The sequence below is a fragment of the Microcaecilia unicolor genome, chromosome 4, assembly GCF_901765095.1.
Source record: "Microcaecilia unicolor chromosome 4, aMicUni1.1, whole genome shotgun sequence".
NCBI lineage: Eukaryota > Metazoa > Chordata > Amphibia > Gymnophiona > Siphonopidae > Microcaecilia > Microcaecilia unicolor.
Window position 1 is genome coordinate 265774034 of NC_044034.1, and position 26601 is coordinate 265800634.

General features: G+C 42.0%; 1 long non-coding RNA gene across 1 annotated transcript; it reads left to right on the forward strand.

Moving 5' to 3' along the window:
• Positions 1-17: 17 nt before the first annotated feature.
• Positions 18-24230, forward strand: LOC115469150. Its single transcript, XR_003941959.1, has 3 exons — positions 18-98; positions 22655-22803; positions 22954-24230. It is a non-coding gene; the product is annotated as an uncharacterized LOC115469150 (long non-coding RNA).
• Positions 24231-26601: the final 2371 nt, after the last annotated feature.

Consider the following 26601-nt stretch of genomic DNA (forward strand, 5'->3'; position numbering starts at 1 on the left):
GCGGGACACACGGTTGAAGAAGGAAAAGCATGGCGTCAGAGGCTGGCGGCGGGGCTAATTTCTAATCGCGGGCGACCTGAAAAAGAAGAAGTTTGGAGGTAAGACGCGGGAGTAGGGAGCTTGAGAATAAGGGAGATTTGACAGGGAGAGTGGGTTGCTGTGTCTGCTTTTTTTTTCTCCCATGGTCTCTCAGCGCTGTTGAAGATGTCGATACCTTGGGGTAGTTTCGATCTCGTTAACATACTCGAGTTGGGTTGTCTGAGAGGGATTATAGTCTTGCAGGTGCCGTAGTAAGGGACAGTATCAACCTGCAAAGCGTCTCCTACACTCCTGCATTGAGCTCAAGTTACACATTCATTCATGCATGCATGCATTTGCCACATGCACTGTACATACACTTAGGGGGGGGGTCGATGCTCAAAGCATGGACTTGCACATGCACTGTATATTCTTACACTTAGGGGTCGATGGTAACAGCAGGGCGCTGAAAGCCACAGTGCACAAAACAATATACATCGCCAAAGAATATCTTGGAGATGCTCAAATGAATCAGTATGCAAATGATATGCACGCTTTATTCAAAACATCTCCCCAGGCAAAACTGGAAACGGTAGCAGACATCAGTGCTGTTCTACTGCACCCTTAAATAATAGCCTATCAAAAATTATTTACATTGCATACTAATCCTACGTCAGTGCTCCTTCCGCTCCCCCTCCCTCAATATCTCCCTCTATCAAACCTTCTTGGTCTTATTTCAACAGAGTGACTGGTCCAGCAATTTTTAGAGCATATAAATAACTTAGGAAATCTCATTGTTTACTTGATCCCTCTGCCTCCATCTTGGCTTGATGTTTCTAAACACAAATTAATACCTCTCATTTATTTAGTTATGACATTTATACCCCACATTTTCTCCTTTCACTTTTGAGTTCAATGTGGCTAGCAATCTAAAAAAGACGTCATTACAAAATATGAAAAAATACACACTGGCATAGGGTTTGACACGGAGGAGCACCTTTCTTTTGCACGCTGCTTGCTGAGCATTAGGGAGGAATGTAGAAGACCCTCTTTTGCATGCAATTTGCATTCTGAGCCGGCGAGCTCATTATTTCACGTGCTTGCTGGCTTTGAACATTTTGCGGTAGCTAGTCAGCGCAAATGGCCTCTAGCACCCACATTTGCTTCTGAGCATTTGCCTATCAATATCTTACATCCCATGCAATCTGGATTTACAGGGTCAATCTACTGAAACAATTTTTACTTCTATTTTGCAGGGCTGTGGAGTCGGCAGCAATTTTGGGTACATTGAGTTGGAGTCGGCAAAAATGTACCGACTCCTCATACATTTGAATAAAGTACTTCTCTGCTGTGAATAAAGCTTAGTACCTAGTTGTTTCACTAGTGTGAAGTCCAGCTGAACTATTTTGCTGGAGAGCTTCCCTCTGCTCAGTCTCCCTTTGCATTTACTGACCTGCTGTAGAGCACCTCCTCTCTGACCCCACAGTGAACTTAAGCTCCAAGAGAAGATCATTCAGCATACACAGATAAGGCAGCAGAGAGTGGAGTGGAGGAGTAGCCTAGTGGTTAGTGCAGCGGACTTTGGTTCTGGGGAACCGGGATCCATTCCCGCTGCTGCTCCTTGTGACTGTGGGTGAAAGTCACTGTTGCCCCAGATAAATTGCTTTGGATGTGGTTGCAAAAACTCCACCCAACTTCCTCTCTCTCTGCAAGAAGAGCTTTATATTTTAGTGGAAGTGGCACACCATTCACAATGGCAAAAAGAATGTCAGGAAACATGACAAAGTCTGCTGTTTATGAACACTTTACAATATCAACAGATGGGAAACATTATGTATGTCAATGTATTATAGATGATGGTGGTGAAAAAGCATGTGATGCAAAAATTAGCAGTTTCAGTGCATCAAATTTAAAAAGACACTTGCAGTGTTTCCATCCTAAAGTGTTAGGAGCTGTGAATGAGAAAGATAGCAATGAAAACATTCCATCTACTTCAGGGTCAATAAAAGATCAGAAATCTACTGGAGGCCAGACACAACTATCAAGATTTTTTACAGCTGACAAAGTTACTATAACAATGACACCAGAAAAATTCAAAAACCACATCATTGAAATGGCAGTAAAGAATAGTATACCACTATCTTTTTTTTCACAACCAGCCTTTTTAGGCTTAAATGGAGAAATGGCTAAAAAGCTTAGTTTCTCTGGAACGAGAAAGTATAAGGAAACATATACTTGAAGAGGCCAAATGTAAGAAGGAAGAACTAAGAAAGTCTGAAGGGACGTTTTGTCTTTATTAAAATGGATGCATGCACACGTCACAGAGTCAATTATTTTGCAATTAATGTTAGAATTGCTGATGAAAACAAAAAAACAATAACCCGGACATTAGGAGTAAAGGACACTCAGGCACATCATACCAGTGAGTATCTGCAGAAGTTAGTGGAAGGTGTTTTAGAAGATTTTGAAATTAAAAAGGAACACATTCTATGTATTGTAACTGATAATGCTTCAAATAGTTAAGCACAATTGAAAAAATGAAGGAAGTTGATGAAGAAAGCAGCATACAAATATCAGAAGATGACAGTTCTGCAATTCAAGAAAGCTGTGAAAGTTTGGATGATATTGCTGAAGAAGCATCTAAGCTTATTACCATTCAACATATGCGTTGTGCTGTTCATACTCTGCAACTAGCAATAAGAGATGGATTGAAGGATCGTCATGCGGCTACACTAATTAGCAAGTTGAGGCAAGTAGCTGTTGCAGCCAGGATCCCTAAAACAGATGCTATTCTGAAGACACATGCTGGAAAAGGAGCCATTTTGGATCAAGCAACGCGCTGGGGAAGCACTTACTACTATTACTATTTAACATTTCTAGAGCGCTACAAACTTACTTGATGATAAAGCGTTTGCTTAAACTAAAAGACTTTCTTGAAGAACTGGACAATGTAAATGTTTCATTAAAAGAAAACCAGTGGGCTCAAGCTACAGAATTAGGCTACTTTCTTACCCTTTTGCTGTTACCAAGAAGCTGCAATATGAAGATTTAACACTAGGTAAATTCTTCTTGGAATGGAAGGGCTTGATATATAACCTTAACAAAAGTGGGGGGTTAATTGCTGATGGCATTGTATCTTCAATGAGGAAAAGAGAGGAGCTCTTGCTGGATAATCAAATTCTCTTAGCTGCTATTTATGTTGATCCAATGAGCCGAATTTTGTTGAGCAGTGACCAAATTGCTACAGGAAAACAGGCACTCTATGACATAGCAGTTCACATGAAAGGGTTGCTACCTGAAACTCATAAACCACTGGATGAAGCTAAAGCTATAAATAGTGGTGGTAATGGTAACTCAGGTTCATCCTCTTCAAATGAAGAAGAGAATTTTCAAGCCTATTTGGACAAAATGGAAGCTTCAAAAGCAAAGCGATGTCGGTTAAGCATGGAAAAGCAACCTGTAAATGTCCATATAAAGAAATTCATGCAAGAGTTTTTTAAAGGATTAAAAGAAGTGGAAAAGTTTGACCGCTCATCAAAACTGACTATAGAAGAAGCCATCATTGTTTATCCAGAGATTGTCAGTGATGCAGCTAGAACCGTAACAGCAATGCCATCCACCCAAGTCAGTGTTGAAAGATTGTTTTCAGCACTGAAAATAATCAAATCAGATTTAAGGGCTTCTTTGAAGGAGGATCTGGCAGAAGCAATTCTGTTTCTAAGAACAATATATTAGTTAATTTTGGATTATGTTTAAAACAGCTATTCTACAGCTATATATGCCAAGTTTAAATAATATATAAGTTATTTTAGGTTTTCCAAATGTTTTTGGTTTATGTAGGTTAACTTTGATTTTGTTCTAATTTCCAAAGGATGTTCTAGAATTTCCAAAGGATGTGGTTGTTCCAGATTTTGATACTTGCTAATGCTATGATGACTTTATACTTGATAAAAAAAACAATAAACATAACCTTGTTTTTTTATGTGTGTTTTTTTGTTTAAACTTTAGGATTAATGAATATTTATAGTTTCTTTAATAAATAAAATAAAAAGTCACAATGACATAGATTTTAAACCCAAACATTAACATGCAGCCTTGCGTGCTGCACTCTTTCAGTCAACATGCAAAAAAAATACATATTAAAAACTGAGGCGTCGGAGGTACCATAAACTGAGGAGTCGGAGTCGAAGGATTTTTGTACCGACTCCACAGCCCTGCTATTTTGAATGACATCCATACAGGTGTTGATAAGGGTCAGGATGCACTATTAGTCTCAACTGATTTAACTTCTGCCTTTGATCTCACTGATCATTTCATCTTTCTTTCTCATCTGGTATCTATAGAAATTACTGCAACTGTATTCTTGGTTTGCATCTTTCCTTTCTGATCATAAATTTCAAGTGCACACATCTCAGTGTACTTCTGCCTCCTATCCTCTAGGTGGTGTTTCACAACATTCTATCCTTTTACCTCTCCTTTTCAATATTTTCATGGTCCCTCTTGCTTGAATAAAATGTTATATTTACATTGATGATATCTTATTCTCCAAAGACAAGCAGGCTGATATTCTCACAAGTGGGTGACGCCACGTCGGCCCCGGAGGATTTTAAAGCAAAATCTCAAAATCTCTTTACGGCGTTCCGACGCGCGAGCGATCGTACTGCGCATGTGCGCACACCTCTTCCCGCTCGCCGTGCGGACACGCCCCTCAGTTTTTCTTTTTCCGCGTCTGAGGAGACACGGAGTTCGTTAGGGCTTCGTGTTTTCTTCAGGTCTTCGGAGTTAAATCTCTTTTTTATTTTTTCATTTGTACTTTTCATGGCAGGCTCATTGTGGCTTATATATACAGGTATTTTTTGTGTACCTGAGGCAAGAAAAAATTTAAGTAATTGCCAGAGTCACAAGGGGCTGTGCCTGAACAAAGCATATAAGCTTTTCTTTTCTTTTTTCTTGATAGTGCTGGTATATTGTTATCTGTGGGCTCTCTCTAGCCAGCAAACTAAACAAGCCCACATTTTTATGATCCATTTATTAAAACTTTACAAACGGCTCTCCAGAGCTGTGACAGCCTGCTCCAGCACACCACTGTCTTTAAGCCCCATAAAAGGTGTATGTCACAGGAAAAACCAGGAACCTAAGCAGGTGCATCCCTGGTCAGCCACTGAATGGGCAACCTGGTGACACAAATATCAGTGGTGTAACCTTTGAAGTGAGTCTCCACCCGCCTCAGCGCCTCCTGCTCTGCAGGTCATTCGGGCGCATCGGAGGATGTGTCTTGGGCCGGATCATCTCCCTGTGAAGCGCAAGTAGTGTCTCAAAGAAACGAGACGTATTCTACTCTGCCAGGGATGCCCAAAGGAGATCATTCTGGAGTCCGACAGAGACCGATGCACGCTGGGTATAGTTATGCATCGAATAGGTCTCCACCTGCCTCGGCGCCTCCTGCTTGGCAGGTCATTCGGGCGCATCGGCGGATGTGTCTTGGGCCGGATCATCTCCCTGTGAAGCGCAAGTAGTGTCTCAAAGTAACGAGACGTATTCTACTCTGCCAGGGATGCCCAAAGGAGATGCCCAGAGCTTTGCTCCCTCGGTTATGGAGGTATCCGGGCTTCAGACATCAGTCGGTGCCGAGAGCGTTGCTCCCTCTGTTATGGAGGTATCCTGGCATTGGACGTCGATGCACCGGTACGTCGGTACCAGGTATCATCGGTACCATGGGTCCCGTCGGCACCGGGTATCATCGGTACCATGGGTGCCGTCGATGCCGAGTGTCATCGGTACCGGGTATCATCGGTGCCATGAGTGCCGTCGGTACCGAGTATCATCGGTGCCATGGGTACTGTCGGTACCGAATATCATCGGTGCGTCGGTACCGAGGAGTATCGATACCAGGAACATTGGTACCATGGTCGGTGTCATGGGTCCCGTCGGCACCGGGTATCATCGGTACCATGGGTCCCGTCGGCACCGGGTATCATCGGTACCATGGGTGCCGTCGATGCCGAGTGTCATCGGTGTCATGGCTGCTGTCGGTACCGGGTATCATCGATGCCATGAGTGCCGTCGGTACCGAGTATCATCGGTGCCATGGGTACTGTCGGTACCGAATATCATCGGTGCGTCGGTACCGAGGAGTGTCGATGCCAACTACATTGGTACCATGGTCGGTGTCATGAGTCCCGTCGGTACCGGGTATCATCGGTACCATGGGTCCCGTCGGCACCGGGTATCATCGGTACCATGGGTGCCGTTGATGCCGAGTGTCATCGGTGCCATGGGTGCTGTCGGTACCGGGAATCATGGGCACCATCGGCACCAGGTATCATGGGCACCATCGACTATCGGTACCAGGTATCATCGCCCATCGGTACCGAGTATCATGACAGATATCATGACCAGGTACCATCGGTGCCATGGGTGCCATTGGTACCAGGTGTCATGAGCACCGTCGGTGCCATGCGTACCATCGGTACCGTCGGTGCTGTTGGTGTCGGATATCAGGGGTACCATTGGTACCACATGTCATGGTTACCATCGGTACCAGGTATCATAGGTTCCATCGATACCAGATACCATGACTATCATCGGTACCAAGTACCAGTATCATCGGTACCGTCGGTGCCATGGTCTTGCAGTCTGGTTTCGATTCCCATTGCATTTCCAGACTTTGTCCTTGGCTTCGGGACCATGGGTACCATTGGATGCCATGGGTGCTACCGCCTCCTGCGGCATCTGGCTTTTCACCTGGTCTCCTTCACTGATGCTGCCTCTGGTATGGGTGTTCGCACCCTACTGGGGCAACTTCTCGACCCATAGTAGCCTCCATATCGGACGTGTTTGGATCTGAGCTGCTCTGTTTGAGTAGTTAGTTCAGTTCAATGATGGTCATCTGACATTACAGAGGAGATTGTGAATCCCAATGCCCAGATGCTAGAGGTCCTGGACTACTATCTTCACCTGAGTCTTCTGCACTCAGAACAGATAGGAGTTCTAAGAACTTACTTTGGCGCCCCCGGGGCCAGAGCATACATCCTTAGCCTCTTTTGGAGAATGGCGTACCAGGCTGGCATGATCGCATCCCAAATCAAGTCTTGTCAGATCTTTACGAGCATTTCCACCGGAGTAGGCTAGACCTTTTCACCAAGTGGTCAGGTAGCACACGGTGTGTCGCAGGTTCCTGTCCAAGGGCATTTTCGACACTTGTAATGTAACACCTAGATTTCTGCTCTAGGTACAGTGATGCGCAGACTCTCATGACTGTGTGCCTCTCTCCTGGAGGAGGAGACTCAGCAGAAAACTGTAGATATGCTGTACATACACTTCCTCATCTTGGAAGTTCTTTAGAGAGAGGAGTAGTTTTCCTTGTGCCTTAAGGGGTCGTACCTATACTCCTACTTCTCGACAGCCGGTTCGGGCTATGCCTCAGCACGCTCGTTCTAGTCAGCGGCGTGCACCTAATCAGGCCCCTGCAGCTATTCCCCAGGAAACAGAGGGGTTTTTGACTGGCTCCAATTCAGTATAGCCATTCTCAATCTGGAATCAAACCCTCCACATTGTTCATTGGAAGCTTAATCCTTTAGCTTCCATCAAAAGTGAGTACTTGCAGAGGAACTCTCTGTTTTTCTCAGCGCCAATGCAGTCGAGCCCGTTCCACCAGGGCAAGAAGGGTTGAGATTCTATTCCAGGTCTTTCTTTGTGGGTTGCGTCCCATCATAGACATAAGGGGCCTAAACAGATTTGGTTCAGGATGCTTTCCCTGGGCATCCTTCTTCCCATACTTCAGGAAAACGATTGGTTATGCTCTCTGGATTTACAGGATACTTATACTCTCTTTGCATCCAGAGTATGTTTTTTTCCTAGTGCCTGGCTGTTGTTGCAGCGTATCTTCATGGACTGGGAGTGCATGTGTTCCCTTAACACGATGATTGCCCGTCTCAACAGATTACAGCACAGTACATATTGAGACTTCTAGACACATGGCTTCCGCAGTTCATGTAACTCCCATGGCACTTTTGCACATGACATCCGCTCAGTGCATCCTAGCTTCCCAGTGGTATCAAGTTTAGGGTATCTAGAGGATGTAACCCGACTGTTCGCCAGTCTTTGGTATTCCCCTCAGAGGTGGTTAATTCTCTCTATTTTGATTCTGAGGCATCTTACTCAGTCAAAAGCTGCTGACGAAGGTTGCATCCCTCCTGGCTATCCAACCAAATTATTTTAATTCAACAAACAATCGGGTTGTGATGTACTCGATAACAAAGGAGTACTGGATCTTGCCCTCTGAGTTAGGATGCCATGCAGATGTAGCGGTGGGACCACAATGCGGCATGTTTTCTCCAAGCCACTTATCTAATTGGCGTAAACAGCAGTCTGGCCGACAGGCTGAGCAGGATAATGCTACAGTTGAGCATGCCTATAGTTCGAAAGACCCCTCAGTGGATCTTTTTGCTACTTAGTCCAATCGCAAAGTCCCTCAGTTCTGTTCCAGGCTGCAGGTTCACGGCAGGCTACCATCGGATGCCTTTCTCCTTCTTTGGGAGACAGGTTTTCCGTATGCGTATCCTCCCATACATCTGGTGGAAAAGACTTTGCTGTTTCTCAAGCAAGATTGTGGAGCCATGATTCGGATTGCTCTTTTCTAGCTGCGTCAGATAGGATTCCCTCTTCTTCTGGAGTTGGAATGTTTTCCAGCTCTCATTACGCAGAACGAGGGGGCACTTCTACATCCCAACCTCCAATCTCTGGCTCACACGGTCTGGATGTTGAGAGTGGGGTTTCGTTGAGTTTCCAGAGTGTCTCCCGACTCTTGCTTGCTTTCAGAAAAGATTTCACAAAGAGGTGTTATTCTTTTTCATGGAAGAGGTTTGCCGTCTAGTGTGACAGCAAGGCCCTAGATCCTGCATCTTGTCTTATACAGACCTTGCTTGAGTTCTTTCGACACCTGTCTGAGTCTGGTCTCAAGACCAACTCTGTCAGTATTCATCTTTGTGCAATAGAGCTTATCATCAACGTGTGAAAGGTCAGCCTTTAGCTGTCCACTTCACGAGAGGTTTATCTCTCCCCCAATATTGAGAGAATTCCTTGTATGTGTCTAGGGGAGATTATTTCTGTTGGGCTTAGCACCCACAATAATTTTGACAGTTGGCTCTTATGCTTCGGTCAGAGTTCCTATCACTCCTTATCCAGTATCTTGGGGTCCCAATGTCGTTTTCATCCAGCTGCTGCAAGCTCAATTCGGGCCACTGGATTCCTGCCATCTGAAGTATTGGACCTGGAAGGTCGTTTTCCTTAGTGGCTGTTCCTCAACTCGTAAGGTCGGTGAGCTTCGGTCTCTAGTAGCTCAAGCGCCTTACCTTACTTCTCATCTTAACAGAGTAGTTCTCTGCATGCAGACAAAGCTCTTACTGGCGCTGGTATCAGAGTACCAGCTGATCCAGTCAGTTGTCTTGCCAACATTCTTTCTCCCTCATCTTGCAAACCCTGGCAAAAGCAAGCTCCGCACTTTTTGCGTGGAGCAGACGAGCTCCCTCGGACGGTCCGCCCAGTTGTTTATTTCTTTTAATGCCAGTTGCTGTCGGAAACTGCATAATTTCTTCTTGGATAGCAGAGTGCATCTCCTTCATTTTTGTCCAAGCTGGACTGACTCTAGAAGGCCATGTCACGGCTCACAAAATTAGAGCCATGGCTAAGTCGGTGGCTCATCTAAGATCAGTCACTATTGAAGAGATCTGCAAAGCTGCGGTGTGGTCATCAGTCCACACATTTTCATCTTACTACTGCCTTCAGCAATGGCCGACTCGTCAGTCGGTTTGGGCAGTCGGGGCTGCAGAACTTCTTTGGGGTTTAGAATCCAACTCCAACCCTCCTAAGCCCATTTTTGTTCTGTTCCAGGCTACACTCATTTAGATATTTCTTCTTTTCAGGTCAATTTTATTCTGGCCTCGCCGTTGCGAGACTCAATTGACCACTGTTTGTTGTGTTGTGTAAGCCTGGAAGCTAGGGATACCCCACTTGTGAGAACATCAGCCTGCTTGTCTTTGGAGAAAGAGTAGTTACTTACCTGTAACAGGTGTTCTCCGAAGACAGCAGGCTGCATATTCTCACAAACCCTCCCACCTTCCCCTTTTGGAGTTGTCTCCTCCATCTTTTGGATTTAACTGAGGGGCGTGTCTGCACGGCGAGCGGGAAGAGGTGTGCGCACATGCGCAGTACGATCGCTCGCGCGTCGGAACGCCGTAAAGAGATTTTGCTTTAAAATCCTCCGGGGCCGACGTGGCGTCACCCACTTGTGAGAATATGCAGCCTGCTGTCTTCGGAGAACACCTGTTACAGGTAAGTAACTACTCTTTAGTGTACTTTGATGATGTAGGTTCCCTCAATCTTTCAGTTTTGCAAGACAGTCTAGATTCATTGATTGTTGGCTATCCATAAAGCATTTGGTCCTAAACCCTTTAAAAGCAGGGTATCAAGGCATCCACTGACTCCTGCTTTAACACCTTCTCTCTGGGGCTCACCTCTTAAATTAGTTCATTCCTTGAGGTAGCTGGAAGTCATTATTGACTCACATCTTTCTCCTCCCAAATTTCATCTGTGGTGTGGTCTAGTTTTTCTTCACTTCGTTTGATTTGTAGTCTCCGTCCTTTTCTGGATAATGAGGCCTGTTCTGTACTACTCCACACACTTATTTCAAAACTGGACTACTGTAATATCATATTTGCAGGTTTACTATCTTAGCAAATTAAAAGATTTCAAATGGTTCAGAATACCACCCTTCATATCCTTTCAGGTCTACAACGAATTACAGCACCGATTTCCGGAGTGATTTTTTTTCTTCATAGAGCAACAGTGGCTGATTCCAACATGGGTAAAGCAATTTGAAAGGCAAAGTGATTTACACAAAGGCCTTTGAAATCGCCAGATTCAAGTTTCCTTTTTATCCACTTTAACTTGACAGGCTTGTTGACCCGAGGCAGACTCGCATACTGAAATACAGCCTTGTTGTGTCCTTCTATGTGATTGCCACAATACAGGTCCTTCTATTATGGGATTTCCTCTTGGTATTCACCTCACTCTTTTGTTTGGTGTCTACTCTTCCGTGAGGATCCTGTTTCCACCCTCCTTTTTCTTGTTCTACAACGGTTTGACCATATTGATCAAGTACTAAAACAGCATCATTGGCTCTCTATCACTCACATACAATATAAAATTTTGATCCTTACACAGAAGATACTTTTCACGCAGCTCCCATTTTATCTATCTTTGTTGACTATCCCCTACTTTCCAACACACTCTCTTCATTCTTCAAACTTGAATCAATTAACTGTTCCTGCTGTGGCTCACACAAGCTTGCATCCACCCGCCATTCAGCTTTCTGCTCCTTGGGTCTGTCTCTCTGAAATGCTTTCCACTCTGCCTTGGTATCAATCACATTCATGATGCAAGATTGTTTTAAAGACAATTTGTTTACTGATGCCTTTTCACCTGACCCTGAGTTGTGAAGTCCTGGGCAGCAGGTTTGTGCAGCTACGTGTGCCTGTATCTTATCTTATTTGGCCTGACTTTGCTTTTCTTAATTCTTTTTCTCTTTCCTATTTTTGAGTTGGAGTACCTTTCTTTTTATATATGTTATGTTGGTAAACTGCTAGGGCAGTATAGCAAGATTAAATAAGCTAAGCTTTCATTTTTACTAAGACTCGCACACAAGCTTGTTTCTCACTTTCAGCACGCAAAACCTGCATGAGCTTCCTTCCACGTCCAAAAAAAGACAAAGCCTACAGTTTAATGTGCTTAATTCACAAGAAATCTTCTGAAAACCTTCAAAGCCACCATTGAGCTGGCATTAAGTTTTGAGCGTTAAGGCCAGCACTTATTTCTGAACATTGGGAGGCAATATCGATTGACCACATTTACATCCATTTAAATGTTTTTAAATACAATTTGCAGCTATCTTCAGCACACATGTTTAGTACCTGGGCTGGAGTACTTTGAATATTCTGCGCACATTAATGTGCATGCAAATCCAGCGCTAATCGCATTTAAGGGTTCTTTTACAAAGCCATGCATTTTTAGCTCAAGGCAAAAATTAGCTGGAAGTAAACACCGAGACGCTAACCACATTTACATCCATTTAAATGTTTTTAAATATAGTTTACAGCTATCTTCAGCACACATGTTTAGTACTTTGAACATTCTGCGCACATTAATGTGCATGCAAATCCAGCGCTAACCGCATTTAGGGGTCTTTCACAAAACTATGCTTCCATTTTTAGCTCGTGGTAAAAATCAGCTGGCAGTAAACTTTACAGTCAGCTGATTTTTACTGTCAGCTAAAAACACTGGCACAGTTTTTTAAAAGATCTACTTAGCTCTGTCATTCAGTTTTGAACATCAACCTCTTCCTGTGTTTGAATCTATAATGCAAGATCTTTCTATATGCTGTAGCTTTATTTTACTGTTGCGATTTTGAAAAATGATTTTCCTTTTTAACTACTTTAACCACTCTATAAGTTCTTAGAGCATTTGCTATGTGTGAGGCACGTTCTATATGTGGAAATGGCTTTTATAAAATTGTGATGTACAGGGTGTGGCAAACAAATGTAACCCTCAAGTTTCTTTTTTCTGTTTTCTCAGCAATTGCTTGTAATTTCAACATGAAATTTTACAGCTTTATTTGAATACGGCAAAGTTACAGATTTATTAGCATGACCACCCAGTGATTTTCATGGATTCAAAAATGTTTGCACTGTAAAACTACCATTATTTGAAAAAAAAAAAAAAAAGTGTACCAGTTTAATGATGCCACAGTGACGTAGACTTTTGTAAACAATAGTTTGAATTTGAATAATTTATATTTGATGATAATTTACAGATACTTTCTTTAAAAGCATTTCAGATCAGAACGAGAATCATGGGGCGTGCCAGTAACGGACAAAGTAATTCAGACACTGCGTGAATAAGGTTTCGGAGCAAAGGCGATAGTGGCTGCGTATCATCTCAAGAACTGGAATTGGCATGACTGCAGATTTCCAACACATTTTTAATTGTATTGTTTGAATGACATTATTTTACTGTGTTTTAGCTCAAACAGATTTAACACACAAAAATCGTCAGGTAGTAACACTAAAATGGCAGTAACATCAGTGTAGCTTAAGATAATTAAATGTTGTTTAATAGGAATACATAAACATAATGACTAAGTGCATAAAATTCCTCATTGAAAGTCAAAGCATTTACTGAGAAAACTGCAAAAAAAACTGTAGGGGTTACTTTTTTTATTTTCCCTCACCCCATATATGCATATATTAGTACAGGCTTATTAAGTAGACCTAACTAAGAGTGTGGGGATTCTTCTCAACTAGTTCCCATACAATCCCAAACACGTATATCTTATATCCAATATTATACCATTCAGAGTAGTGATATCATGTAAATATTAATCAGACATTGTATTTTTTATATATATTTTTTATATGTATACTTTGATATGTATACTTTCGGGGATCTTCAGATATCAAGCTCATTTCCACCATACGGGGAATCTTCCCCAATTCTTAATGGTGTTTTTCATATCTTCATGGATCAACCCGATCTTATGATTTTTATATTTTTATTCTTATAATTATCTTATCTAATATTTAACATTACTTAGCTTCAATTAATTAGCAGTAGAGCAGCAAAGTTTCTTTCAAATCAAACCTCCGCCGCCGACTTGGCCAGGTTTCGTGTATACTTCGTCAGGGAAGAGGTTTGCTACAATAAAAACAATAACGTTAAAAATTTTGTCCAATCTTATTCGTATCACCACATTCTTATTTAACTCATTCTTATTTACCATAAACTATTTACCATTATGTGTTCACTTTCGTGTCCCAAAGAAAATGGCTGCGGCGTTCTCTAACGCTACTACAATTTAAATAGACATCAGCTGATTCTAAATACTCTACTCTGATTGGATTCTTTACTTCTGTTAACCACCAATCAGATAAGAGACCACCAATCCAATTCGGAATTCAATCCATAAGGTTGCAGAGAATGTAATTGAAAAATCATTTTTTGTTCTTTATAATTCAAAAAAGCTCCAGCGTAACATCGAGGGAAGCTCGGTTTATATTGGAAGAATACCCTAAGACTCCAAGGATTTATTTCCTCCCAAAGGTACATAAAGATGTTTGTAAACCTCCAGGACGCCCGATAGTGGCGCTATGTAATACTATTTTGGAACCTTTATCCAAATTTCTTGATGTCTTTTTGAAACCGGCAGCACAGAAAGTTACATCATATCTTCAAGATACTACAGATTTACTTCGATGTATTCAAACTGTAGATGTGTCAGATACTGCTTTTCTAGTTACTGTTGACGTTACTTCATTATATACTATCATTACTCAGAAAGATGCATTATTAATTATTGCTGAAGAATTAGACAAGCGTCCCTCTTCCCAGCGAATTTCTAAGAATTTTTTGATGCAATTAGCTCAGCTGGTGATTGAGAGAAATTATTTCTTTTTTCAACAGCAATTTTTTGAACAAATCCAAGGAGTAGCGATGGGGGCGTCATTAGCCCCCTCCATTGCCACCTTATATTTATCTAAGTTTGAAGAACAATTTGTATATAACTTAGAAGAATATCAAAGTATTTCAATATGGAAACGTTTCTTGGACGACATCTTTTTTATTTGGAATGGATCTTTACAAATGTTGGAATTATTTATGACTAAGCTTAATTCATATCAACAGAATTTGAAATTTACAGTTAAATATCACATGACAGGTATTGAGTTTTTGGATGTCTGGATATATAAGAAAGATGGTCATCTTCATACTAATTTATATCAAAAACCTATGACACGAAATACTTTGTTACATTTTACCAGCTTCCACCCGTACCATTTGAAAAAAAGCTTACCAGTGAGTCAGATGTTAAGAGCAAGGAGAATATGTTCAGAAGATATGATGTTTGAGATGCAAGCATCAAAAATGGCTGCTCGCTTTCAAGAGAGAGGTTACCCTAAAGCAATTGTTAAAACAGCATATTTGAGAGCTAAATATTCGCATCTTGATTTACTATTACAATATAAAAATTTATCTGAAGTAGATAAACTAGTGATGGTAATCCCTTATTCTACCTTAAGCTCTCGTATTACAGAAAGTATACATAATAATTGGAAAATTTTACAGATTCATGCTTGTTTTAGGGATCATCCGATCTGTGCCTTTAGAAGAGGTAAAACGATAGGAGAGATATTGACATATAAAAAGCTGGAGTATATGGTAAACTCTGATGAACAAATAGGTCACTATAAATGTGAAACCTGCCAATGGTGTGAGTTGACGATTGAAGGTATAACATGGATACCTCCAGGAACTACACGTCCTCTAATGTCTCGCTCCTATACGAACTGCAACTCGAAGAATGTTGTGTATGCCATTGTCTGTCCTTGCCAAATGATTTATATAGGGCGATCTAGTCGCCCTATTAAAACTAGGCTTAATGAACATAAATCTCGTATTAACAACAAAATCATGTCTGCTCCAATTGTTCAACACTGGATAGATAAAAATCATCATATAACTGATATCAAATGGAGAATTATAGATCATATCCAGTTGGGCTGGGAGGGTGGTAACGCTGGAGCTTTTTTGAATTATAAAGAACAAAAAATGATTTTTCAATTACATTCTCTACAACCTTATGGATTGAATTCCGAATTGGATTGGTGGTCTCTTATCTGATTGGTGGTTAACAGAAGTAAAGAATCCAATCAGAGTAGAGTATTTAGAATCAGCTGAGGTCTATTTAAATTGTAGTAGCGTTAGAGAACGCCGCAGCCATTTTCTTTGGGACACGGAAGTGAACACATAATGGTAAATAGTTTATGGTAAATAAGAATGAGTTAAATAAGAATGTGGTGATACGAATAAGATTGGACAAAATTTTTAACGTTATTGTTTTTATTGTAGCAAACCTCTTCCCTGACGAAGTATACACGAAACCTGGCCAAGTCGGCGGCGGAGGTTTGATTTGAAAGAAACTTTGCTGCTCTACTGCTAATTAATTGAAGCTAAGTAATGTTAAATATTAGATAAGATATTAATTATAAGAATAAAAATATAAAAATCATAAGATCGGGTTGATCCATGAAGATATGAAAAACACCATTAAGAACTGGGGAAGATTCCCCGTATGGTGGAAATGAGCTTGATATCTGAAGATCCCCGAAAGTATACATATCAAAGTATACATATAAAAAATACGTCTGATTAATATTTACATGATATCACTACTCTGAATGGTATAATATTGGATATAAGATATACGTGTTTGGGATTGTATGGGAACTATATTAGTACAGGAGCATGAGTACTTTTAAGAAGTCTGCATTTGGGTGGAGCGGTTGTATACCTGTATATTTTATTTTATACAATAGGTATGAGCCTGCAATAAAATTCACATACAGAGTTTGCACTTTTCTTGACTCAACTGTAACTGTATGAGAGCAATTGTGTGCTGCTACGGATTGTTGTAGGAGCTTTTTGTGTAAAAGTAGCTAAACATATAATTTGTCTTTATAAAATAGGTAAGGGTTGATATTAGCCCTCGGTTGTAAAATTGCTTTCCACATGTATTTGTCAACATTTGTTAACTCAATCTGTAAAGGGTGTCCCTCCCTTCTTGATGCAAGAGGAACTGCTTGCAAAAATTAACAGCTGCCCCAGTCTAGTGGGTGCGGTGCCATGGTACACACTAGGCAAAGTCCTTGAAATGGAACAGTTGTGCATTTATTTTAATAAAGCTAGGTGAAATGTCTGAGTCTTAAATAACTGAACACAAAGATGGCTTTCAAGAAGCCTTAAAGTTTTGTTTTGTAAAAGAGTATTAAACACTAATGGGTTGTGTCTCTTCCTGATCAGCAGATGGAGGTACAGAATCTGAACTTTTCCAGTGACATCACCAATATGAGGGCTGGTGGCAGTTGGAATTCTTTAGTATTCTTTACTTCCAACAGATAATAAGGTTGAGTTGGTGCTGGAGGTAGGCCTGATCCCCTGGGAGGCAGTCCATGGCCTACATCCCTGGGGATGGGCCATGGGTCATTTTGCTCCTGGAGGTTCAGACCAAAGTCCTTACCCAGCAGCACAAGGAGAGTACTGCCAAGTCTCTTGCCCCTCACTTCAGCGCACGGGCTTTAGCTTGCTGGGGTAGCCAGTATGGAAAAGGGGTTCATCAGTTCAGTTGTAGTGGTGATAATAGCCCAGAGGTGGCTGTGGTTCCGTAACTGGGCAGGGGCTGCGGCCTCTGAGGTGCAGCTCAGTAAATTGCACTTTCAGAAATGCCTTCTCTTTGAGGAGAACTTAGTGAAGGAACTGGGCAAGGAGAAACTTTAGCAGTTGCCAGAGGACAGATTGCAGGCGTCAACTCGTCCTCGGCCTAGCAAGTCATGGCCTCGAGATTGGGGGAGATTTTGTCAAAGTAGGAGACTGGGCGGTGGCTCCCTTGTCCCCAAGGGCATTAAGGGCAGTCTTTTTCCAGGTGCAAGAAGATATTGGAACTGAGATAGTGGGCAGGCTATGCCTCTTCCAAGATACATTGGTTCCTATCGCCTCAGAGCAGTGGATTCTAGAGTTGCCAACGCCAAGACAAAACAGTGATTTAACAAGACTTCTTTCCCTTGCAGATCTACTACAAAGAGGGGAGGCAATCAAGGCCATATTTTTATGCTTGGTGGACCTAAGGGTGGTGGAGCTGGGCTGGGCCTCCATTTCTTTCATGATCCCGAAGAAGAGAAAGCAGCTCTTGCCCCATTCTAGATCTTAAGGAACTCAACGTGGCCATACTGGTCCCTCATTTTCACAGGAAAACCTTGCATTCTGTCATAGGGGTGAAGCCAGGCAAATTTCTCATTTCTTTCGATCTCATGGAGGCTTGCTTGCATATTCCCATTCCAGAATTGCCCAAGCGTTTCTTCCAGTTCAGTGTGTTGGGCTAGCAATTCAGAGCAATGTCCTTTGGGCTAGCCACAGCTGTTCAGGCTCAGGTTGGTAATGGCAGCCTTTCGTTTTAGATGAAGCCCATTTACATGCGTTTCAGGTCCACTCCTATCTGGACAACTGGTTTACATGAGCAAGTTCAGAATAGGAGTCCAAAGAGATGATGACTTCAGCCATTGCACTGCTGGAACATCTCGGGTGGATGGTGATTTAAGCCAGGAGCCAGTTGAACTCCTCCCAGCTCATGGAGTACTTTGGGGTTCGTGTTAACACATACAAAGGCATGGTCTTCCTCCTGGAGAGGATCTGTAAGCTTCAGGCCTAGGACATGAGTTTATGTGCACAATTTGCCAGAGTATAGGATTACCTGCAGCTTCTGGAGTCAATGGCAGGGAGTACAGAAGTGGTTCCTAGTGGCAGGGAACACTTGAGACTGTTGCAAAGAGCCTTGTTCTCCAGGTGGGCTCCTTACTCCAAGGATTTCAAAGTGATTGTTGTTCTCCCCAACCTTACTGGAGGTGTCAGCTTGGTGGAACCACCCAGTGGGTAGTAGTCACAATGGATGCCAGCCTGATGGGTTGGGGCTGTCACTGTGAGGGCAAGGTAGTGTAGGGTAAGTGGTCTTTGGCTTATCAATCACCTGGAGATCCAAGCCATTTGCTTGCTCTCACGGTCTTCTTCCCAAGCCTGGCAGGTGGGCTTCTTACCCCAAGGATTTCAAAGTGCTTGTTATTATCCCCAATCTTACTGGCGGTGTTGGCTTGGTGCACCCTCCCCCCCCCCCCCCCCCAGTTGGTAGTAGTCACAGTGGATGGTAGCCTGATGGGCTGGGGCTCTCACTGCGAGGGCAAGGTAGTGTAGAGCAAGTGCTCTTTGAAGGATGTAAGCACTTTGGCCTATCAGTTACCTGGAGATCAGAGCTATTTGCTGGGAAGTCTGTCTGAGTGACGCTGGACAGTGCCGCCCTGGTGACTTAAATCAACAAGCAGGGAGGAGTGCAGTGGTGGCGTTTGAGGGGGTATGGCTGTCTCGGACAGAGAACACCATGTTAGTCCTCGCAACAGCTCACATAATTGGTTCAGAGAACGTGCAGGCAGTTTTTCTCAGTTGCAACTCCCTGGAACCGGGGAAGTGGGTGGTGGCTCCAGAAGGGTTCAGTCTCATTGTGGCTTGCTGATGGTTTCCTTGTTGTGATCTGATGGCCTTGAGGTGTAATGCGGAACGTGAAATGTGAGCTGTTTTTCAGCAACAGAAGGGAGGCTGGATCCATGGGAATAGAAGTTCTGGTACGACATTGGCCCCACACGAAACCCATTTAAGTGTGTTTCCCTCCTCGGCCTCTAAGCAGTAGAGTACTATGGAGGGCAACAAGGCATCCCTTATTGACGATTTTATGGGCACTAGTTTGGCCACAACACCCTTGGTATATGGACCTGCAGTGCCTCCTGGGTGCCCCCCTTCTTCCTTTACTAAGGACCTCAGAGATCCTCCAGCAGGGTTCCATTTTCATGGATGTTCCAGCTCCCTTCTCACTTATAGCATGGCCCTTGAGAGGTAGCAACTGAAGAATAAAGTTTACATAACGTTAGTTGTTGAGACCTTGTGACAGTCCTTGTGACCTCTCCACCTGTGGAAACTGAGTGCTAGTGCTCTGAGAGATGTACTTCATTGTAGAAAGCACCATTGCCAGCTATTTTGACCTCCCTACAGCAGGGTTTGGAGCATAATTTAGCCCTTAAGTAATAGAACATAACATCTGATGTTATATCCCACTTACACCTTGCAGTTCAAAGCAGGTAACAGTAACGGCCAGAACAATCCTCTAGGAGGATAGTTTAAAAAAGAGCAACAGTTTAAGTTATGGTTAAAAATCTTTTTGTAATACATATTTCTGAAAGAGCAGAGTCTTAATATTCTTCCTAAACAACAGGTAAGAATGAGATAACTGAAATGTCCCGGCAAACTGTTTCCAGTGACTGGCGGCTTGAAATGCCAGTGTCGTCTCTAACCTTGTAGTCTCTTCCTTCCTCTTGGCACATGAAAGGAAAAACCAGTTGGACAATTTAGCCTTCTGTCTTTTAATGAGACAGCAAATTGGCAATGGGAATATACTTTGGCGCCACTTCATGTAAAGCGAATGCTACATACCTGTAGAAGGTATTCTCCGAGGACAGCAGGCTGATTGTTCTCACTGATGGGTGACGTCCACGGCAGCCCCTCCAATTGGAAACTTCACTAGCAAAGGCCTTTGCTAGTCCTCGCGCGCCCATGCGCACGCGCGGCCGTCTTCCCGCCTGAACCGGCTTGTGTTCGTCAGTCCCATATGTAGCAAGACAAAGACAAGGGAAGACACAACTCCAAAGGGGAGGCGGGCGGGTTTGTGAGAACAATCAGCCTGCTGTCCTCGGAGAATACCTTCTACAGGTATGTAGCATTCGCTTTCTCCGAGGACAAGCAGGCTGCTTGTTCTCACTGATGGGGTATCCCTAGCCCCCAGGCTCACTCAAAACAACAAACATGGTCAATTGGGCCTCGCAACGGCGAGGACATAACTGAGATTGACCTAACAACTTATCCAACTAACTGAGAGTGTAGCCTGGAACAGAATAAACATGGGCCTAGGGGGGTGGAGTTGGATTCTAAACCCCGAACAGATTCTGAAGCACTGACTGCCCGAACAGACTGTCACGTCGGGTATCCTGCTGCAGGCAGTAATGAGATGTGAATGTGTGGACAGATGACCACGTCGCAGCTTTGCAGATCTCTTCAATAGTGGCTGACTTCAAGTGGGCCACTGACGCAGCCATGGCTCTAACATTGTGAGCCATGGCATGATCCTCGAGCCAGCCCAGCCTGGGCGTAAGTGAAGGAAATGCAATCTGCTAGCCAATTGGATATGGTGCGTTTCCCCACAGCCACTCCCCTCCTGTTGGGATCAAAGAAACAAACAATTGGGCGGACTGTCGGGCTGTGTCCGCTCCAGATAGAAGGCCAATGCTCTTTTGCAGTCCAATGTGTGCAGCTGACGTTCAGCAGGGCAGGAATGAGGACGGGGAAAGAATGTTGGCAAGACAATTGACTGGTTCAGATGGAACTCCGACACTACCTTCGGCAAGAACTTAGGGTGAGTGCGGAGGACTACTCTGTTATGATGAAATTTGGTGTAGGGGGCCTGGGCTACCATGGCCTGAAGCTCACTGACTCTACGAGCTGAAGTAACTGCCACCAAGAAAATGACCTTCCAGGTCAAGTACTTCAGATGGCAGGAGTTCAGTGGCTCAAAAGGAGGTTTCATCAGCTGGGTGAGAACGACATTGAGATCCCATGACACTGTAGGAGGTTTGACGGGGGGCTTTGACAAAAGCAAACCTCTCATGAAGCGAACAACTAAAGGCTGTCCTGAGATCGGCTTACCTTCCACACGGTAATGGTATGCACTGATTGCACTAAGGTGAACCCTTACAGAGTTGGTCTTGAGACCAGACTCAGACAAGTGCAGAAGGTAGTCAAGCAGGGTCTGTGTAGGACAAGAGCGAGGATCTAGGGCCTTGCTGTCACACCAGACGGCAAACCTCCTCCAGTAGACTTCCATCTCCTCATCTGAATCTTGGAGCACAGGTGCAACTTCCTCATAACTCATGGTTTCTTGGCTAGGCTCCTGGGTATTCCTCCACCTCCATGGGCTAGCTTGTCTCCTCATCCATTTCAACCTGAAGCTCTTCTCTTTCCCAGGAAGCCTCTCACACGGGGGGGGGGGGGGGGGACTTCCTGGGAAAGAGAAGAGCTTCAGGTTGAAATGGGTGAGGAGACAAGCTAGCCCATGGAGGTGGAGGAATACCCAGGAGCCTAGCCAAGAAACCATGAGTTATGAGGAAGTTGCACCTGTGCTCCAAGATTCAGATGAGGAGATGGAAGTCTACTAGACCTAGCAACCTATAAGTGATGTCACATTGAAGCGACAGCAGTTGGTAGCCTTTAAATAGCGCCTACAAAGAACGCAAGAGTGCAGCACAAGCATTCAACGCCGATGTTTCAACTAACAAGTCATTGTGTATCTGCCGAGGGCAATTAACCCGAGTCCCTGATGAAAGTACTGAAACCCGCGGTGTCGGGCGCAATCAGGGGAAGCCCAAGTGGATTTTAGTATTAAGAGATATGGACACGGCGTCAAAGATAAGATAAGTTTATTATTTAGAGCACATATAGTTTGAGCACTTTTATGTGTTTGCAATAGCACTTACAAAAAAATGAATTAAGGGATAGCCCTATGAAGAGATGCTATGCCACTAGGCAAAAGATTTCATGACATTGTCTTTTTAAGTGGTATCTTCCAAGGGTTCCCTGATATAAGTATAAGATTATATCACATCATGAACATGTATAATAAACCAATGTGTAACGAGAAAACCTAAGGTATTGCTATTTGCAGACAGTTAGTTCTTATTTTTGGTTTTTGTAGTTTATTTACCAAAACACACCAGGCATTTTGTAAAAAATTGATTTTGAAGTCTGGACGTAGACATCTGTGACCACTCCTGTTTGGATTTGAATAAAACTAATTTTGAGTCTTTCGATACCTTGCTGTTCTTTTATTCTCTGCATTCATTTTGCATTTGGGTTTTGCCTCTCTTTTTCTATGTATTTTCAGAACTTATACTTCACCCAATAATATCTGTATGTGAATGAATGGCCTCATCCTATCTATGTGAAGCTGAGTTTGGGGTGGGGAGCACCTTCCAACGACATCCCATCACACAACCTGCAAGAACTAGACTTTTACCATCAAGCTTGGCGAATGTGAGTCTATCGGGTGATGGGTTGGTTGGTCCTGCTTCCAATTTGGCCTTTGGGGCAATATCTAAGCCCATTACAATGACTTTGGATTTTCTATGGGATGTGCTACAAGGATTGAACTCTTTTTTTTTTTTTTTTTTTTTTTTTTTTAAGCAACAGCTGGCAAACTTATGACTGATAATTTAATTCTTGGGGGCTCAAGCTCGAGTGGTAGAAGTTCATGCAACTAAACTTCTGGATGTGGAGGATAAAAGGAATGAAGTTTTGGTCCGAGAATCCAACTGAATTTCTGAACTCATCAGTGGAGGTGATTACTCAAAGAACCCACCCTGTCAGCTACTTTGGGCACTTGAGCCAGACCAAAATGCTATTCTATGTTTATGCTTCAGACATGTGAATGAGTTATTTTAGGATCAAAGGTTTGTGTATTTCTTGTGACTCAGATGCGCCACCTAAGTTTTTTTTATTTTTTTGGCTTATAAGCCAAAGAGGGTCACTTGTATGTTGAAATTTCCTTGTAATTGTCTTATTACCTTTGAGGATAAATCTTACTTATGTTTTGATCCGAAACAGCTCTTGGATTCTGTAGTTTCTAAAGATGAGTTGAAACTTCAGGTAGCGACTTCCTAGAGTGGCACTGAGAGAAGACAGATTGCAGCTTGCATTATGTATCTCTCAAATTACTGATCCTTGCATCGCCTACATGAAGGCCTTTTTCTTGTTATTGTTCTTTTCCTTTTTGTAGCTTAAAATATCTCTGAGTATATTGGATCTCTGTATAATGAGGACTTGAGCATTTTTTTATTATTGTCTAAATAAGGGTATTTACTACTCTTTAATGCTATTTGTAAAAGTTATTTTGCATGAATGTTTAATTTTTGAATGCCGATAAACATTTAAAACAATTATTACCTTATTGAATATTGAACTTGGTTCTTCCTTATTTTGTGATCAAAATTGTTAAGTGATGTTACATTATCTGTAATTTTTCCTTTACCATGCTTATAGTTGTGATGATATTTGCCAAGTTAAAAATCAATGAGTCATGCTTCCTCCTTTGGCTACCTGGGTGGAACTTTTCCTACTCCAGATTTAAGAGGGGTGAAACCATGGCTTTTTGGTCTCTTATGAGGGGGGTTAGCCAGTTGGTGGTTGTTGGCATTACAGAAGTTCCCTGTGTCTTTCCTTAGGTGTTTTCCCTCTTCATTTATGGAATGTATTTCTTTCCCACTTCTTTGGCCTCTGAGGTTTTGATATTGTAAACTGCTTAGGTATTTTGTGTTTATAGGTTGAATAAAACACATTAAATATTTAATAAACTACACTATAATTAAAAATGTTGTTAAGTATTAATCATACTTGGCTGGTGTAAACTTCGACTCCAGTGTTCAAAGTATCATATATTTAGTGAAAAATGTCAACAGTTAATAAAAAATGTGACATAATTATGTAATACATTATGCTAATGGTAATATGTTGTTAAAAATAAAATTGCATCTTAAACCAAACACGATCCGTATAAACTGCTTTCAGTAATGAATCACAACAGTACATACATATAGTACAGTACATATGTTTTCAGCCTTGTTTATTCAATCTTGTATTGCTTTTAGGTTCTGGCCATTCAATCAATTTACATTTAAACATTTTAAAATATTCATTTTGAGGTCTATTTGTAGTTTTATTTGGACACCCTCCATTTTTGTTTTACTCATTCCTATTGTTTTTAGCTCTTCTTTTTGAAAACAGGTACAACTGGTGCCTATTTTGAGTAATTTTACTCCAGTAGGTAAGACAGACAGATTTTATCCCTCACCTTGATGCATTGGATGTCATTTTTTGTGCACTAATGCAATTCAAATGTTTTTATCATCACACACTTATTTACACATCATAGTCTGTATGGATTATTATCCTTATTTATATAAAATGTATATATATACTACCAATTGTATAATAATGGTCACTGCTTTTTGACATTGTATATACATGCATCTATAGTGCAGTCATTTTGCATGTTTTCTTAATATTTATATTATGTCACCCTTCACATTTTATGTATTACCATTTTAGGCACATCTTTCAAACATATTAATTTTAACACTAGCTCATCATTTAGATATATTTTAAAATGAATGGACAATCACGTATGTTTATGTATGTTATTATTGTGATTCATTTTCATAATGTAATTTTATGTTTATTAGACCTCGTTCACGTTTGTACGCAGAAACATGGCCCATGTCAGATTTCTTGATTACTCCAGTCTTTAAGGCCTGTTTGTGCTTTTTTGTGTTGTCTTTGCTTATGTACTTCCCAACTCTCTCTCTTGCTAACGAGTAAATTAATGGAACAGAATATAGTGCAGATTACAGCATTCAAGGCAGTATGGTTTTATGGTATGATCAGTCGTCAGACAAATCTGATCAGTTTGGGGGAAGAGCTACATGTGATATACTTAAATTTCAGCAAGATTTTTGACACAGTTTCTCATAGGTGACTTATAAACTAGGTAGCTTGGTGTGGGCCCTAAAGTGAGTGGGAAATGACAAAGGATAGCAGTAAATGAAGTTAACTCTTAGACTAGGGGCATTAACAATGGTATGCTACAAGGATCTGTTCCTTGAAACAGTTTTTTAAAAATGTTTTTATAAGCTATATTGCAGAACTGTTAGGAAAGGTTTGCCTCTTTGTCAATGTTTCCAAAATCGCAAAGCTTGATGTTTAGAGTGTGGCAGCTAAGTTCTAATGCAAAAAAAAAAAAAACCCCAAAACAAAACCCACACAGGATCAAGATGTGGGCCGCAAAAACCCAAGGAAGCTCTCTGTTTATAATTATGCTGATGATATTCTCCTGCTTTCCTGACCACTTGGATCTCTCCAACATGCAATCTTGTTTAGATACCGCCTCGTCTTGGCTTTATAATAATAAACTGTTCTTGAATTCCTCCAAAACCATGGCTTGCTGGCTTACCGGCTTACCAATAGACCCACCTCTCCAAACCTTACCCCCCTGCTTTCCAATTTACCCATCCCTTTAGTCACCTCCTTTCGCTACCTTGATCAGCAACTTCACTTTGATCATATCATCTTCTCAGTTACTACATCATGTTTCTTTGGCCTACGTTGTTTCCATGCCATCAGTAAATATTTTGACACAAAAGCTTCTATGTCCATTCTCTGTTCTACTGTCTATAAAATGAGTGGAATGGTAGACATGAATCGCTTGTTTATTTTTTCCAAACATACTACAATTAGGGGGGCACACAATGAAGCTACAAAGTAGTAAATTTAAAATGAATCGGAGAAAATATTTCTATACTCAACATGTACTTAAACTCTGGAATTCATTGCCAGAGAATGTAGTAAAAACAGCTTAGCAGGGTTTAAAAAAGGTTTTAATAGCTTCCTAAAAGAAAAGTCCATAAGCCATTATTAAAATGACTTGGGGAAAATCCATTGCATATTTCTAGGATAAGCAGCATAAATTGTATTATAGTGTTTTGGGATCTTGCCAGGTACTTGTAACCTGGATTGGTCACTGTTGGAAACAGGATGCTGGGCTTGATGGACCTTCGGTCTGTCCCAGTATGGCAATACTTATGTACGGTCCTCTCCAGACTACAATGTGATCTATGAACACAAAACACCTTCAATCTGTTCAAAATATTGCCATATGCATTTTTGCCATCTGCAAGGAAATTCATATAGTAACTCCCCTTTTGATCTAGCACCACTGGCTACCCATCCTCCAAACAGTCCAGTTCAAAATACTAATTTTAACTCACAAAAGTCTTTTTG